Genomic DNA, 2571 nt, shown 5'->3' on the forward strand with positions numbered 1-2571 from the left:
TCTGCAGGAAAGAGAAGAGCCACCATTCTAAAAGGAAAAAACTGGTCCAGATACCACTGCATGCTGGCCTGGGATCCTGGGCAACTTAGGTAAGCCTTTTGGATCGCTCAGCATCCTCATCTGTGTAAGGGAAGACAGCACCTACAACATATAGCCTCACAGGGTGTCATTAGGAGCAAAGGAGACATGATATGGTTGTTATTGAAAAGCTTATGGTTCCTTTAACTCAGCCCAGAAAGGTTAAACTGGCTCACTGTGGCCAGATTTCAGTGGCTGAGATAGCTGGAGAAGAAGATGGCGTTACCACTGGGCTCAACCATTGGGCTATGGTCTACTGAGATAAAGATTGTGGATGACTTTACTACTGTGTGATGCCTCCCCTTTATTTCATGAGGCCACGGCCCAGTGTGTGTGACAAGTCTTCTGCTAAGGAGGGAAAGGCAGTCATCCAGGTGTTAATGTAATTCACCATACAAGACCTACAAGTCCCCATTATAGTAACTCCTTTGGGTCAAGGCTAGTCAACAGAAGACTTCCCCATTCAAATATAAATATTTTATCTGGGACAGGTAACCCACTGACAGCTGTTTCTACATTGTCCAGGGTAAGTTAGCTAATTCCCTAGCAGATAGCTCTGGGACATGGGGCATGGTAAATGTTTAGAGGGAGGAAGGGTGTTTATCTCTCTGCGTGGGCAGTGCTGGGTGGCTGGAAGTTTGGAGCCGGAGAATGAACATTGAACTTCAGTCCCAGATCTGTCATTTGGAAATTTTGTGACCTTGGGGTACCTCGCTTAAACCTTAAGGGCCTTAGCTTTCTCTTCTGAAAACAAACAAACAAACAAAACAAAAACAAAGATACACCTAGACCCCACAAGGTGGTTCTGAGGATTAAATAGGGTGTGGGTGTTTGTGCTTTGTAAACCAGCAAGGGAAATGCAAACGTTGGTTGTTGTCATTACTATGACCTCCACCAGGTTTCCCAGGATCCAGGGCCAATGAGATACAAGTGTAAATTGTAAGCTAGTTACTTTGATGAGTGATGCTAGGTGTGGGGGGCATGGTGTGTGTGTGCGCAGGAGAAGGGGTCTGTGAAGGGTGCCAGACACCAAGATCAACAGGACTGCAATAGCTTTCATTACGGAGCCCCCACTGGTTTGCCGAGCCCGGTGCTAGCTATCTATCCACATTTCTTTGAGCCCTCCTAACTATCGGATATTATTAGTATTTGTGTCTTTTTGATGAGGAAAGGAGCTCAGAGGGGGCAAGCCATGGTCCAAGTTCACACAGCTAGTGAGGTGTGACAATAAGACTCAAACCAGGGCTGGGTGATTCCAAGGCCCGTGCTCTTTGTACTCATTCCCCTGCATGTCTTTTCAGATCCTGTACCCCAAAACCTCCGTCAGGGAAGCAGCCTGGATTTAAACAGGAGACAGCTTTTTGGTTTTTTAAAAAGATTTTATTTATTTATTTGACAGATAGAGATCACAAGTAGACAGAGAGGCAGGCAGAGAGAGAGAGAGAGAGAGAGAGAGAGGAGGAAACAGGCTCCTCCTCCCCCCCCAGCAGAGAGCCCGATGCGGGGCTTGATCCTAGGACCCCGAGATCATGACCCAAGCCGAAGGCAGAGGCTTTAACCCACTGAGCACCCAGGCACCCCAAAACAGGAGATAGTTTTTAAGGGCTCTTTGCCAGTGTGCTTGATGTGAAGTTGCCTAAAACCAGCTTTAGCTGCATGGCTTTAGCGTGATGGGGTTTCCTCTGGCCAAAAATGCACGAAATCACCTCCAAACTCAATGCATTCAGCAAACAAAGGCAGGTCAGAGCCACAGACCTGGACATCTGATTTCCACAAGTAGCAGAATGTCCTAGTAGCTAGGGGAGCACTTTCTGTGTTGCTGAACGGACAGAGATAGTGACAGGACTTGGAATAAAATGGAAACCGTCCCCTGACTGGAGTCCCCCCAGGAACAATGGAGAGCTCGCTGACGTCCCCGCTGGTGTAATGCCGAATTGCTTCAAAACCGACTCGTAACGGATGCCAAGTGTAAGCCCTGGGTACCCATTAAAATGCGGTGTGCTTGAAGACAAAGTACAGTTGAAACCCTCAAAAACAGACAGGAGGGGGCAGATCCCAGCCCGGTCCCAGCCCCGCCAACAGAGGCAGCAGCCTGACTCCGCCATCAGACTGGTCTTCCCCAGATGTTCCCGGGCAGGGCTGGGGGATTGCAAATGAGAAGGAACCAGCCCGTGTTTGAAGTTACCCCAAAACACCGGTTCCGCATTGGGGGCATGAGTGGTTGTCACAGAAGTCGTAATATTTCCACAGCAGGGGTGATCGGTTATGGAAGGAGCCAAGTAGCTGCTCACAGCCGTGTAGAGAGTGCTGGGGGCCACTGGGGGACATTGGGGCAGCCCGGGGGGTGCTGTCTCCTGTCAACAGGGTGCATATTCCCTGCCTGGAGCCCAAGTGGCTGCAGAGGTGCTGTGACACAAACCCCTTCAAACCCACAGTGTTTGGCATCAGCCCGCAAGGGGGGTGGTGGTGGTGGCATAACCCTTATGCATGCAG

The sequence above is a fragment of the Lontra canadensis genome, unplaced genomic scaffold, assembly GCF_010015895.1.
Source record: "Lontra canadensis isolate GAN:19392208 unplaced genomic scaffold, GSC_riverotter_1.0 scaffold18, whole genome shotgun sequence".
Taxonomy (NCBI): Eukaryota; Metazoa; Chordata; class Mammalia; order Carnivora; family Mustelidae; genus Lontra; species Lontra canadensis.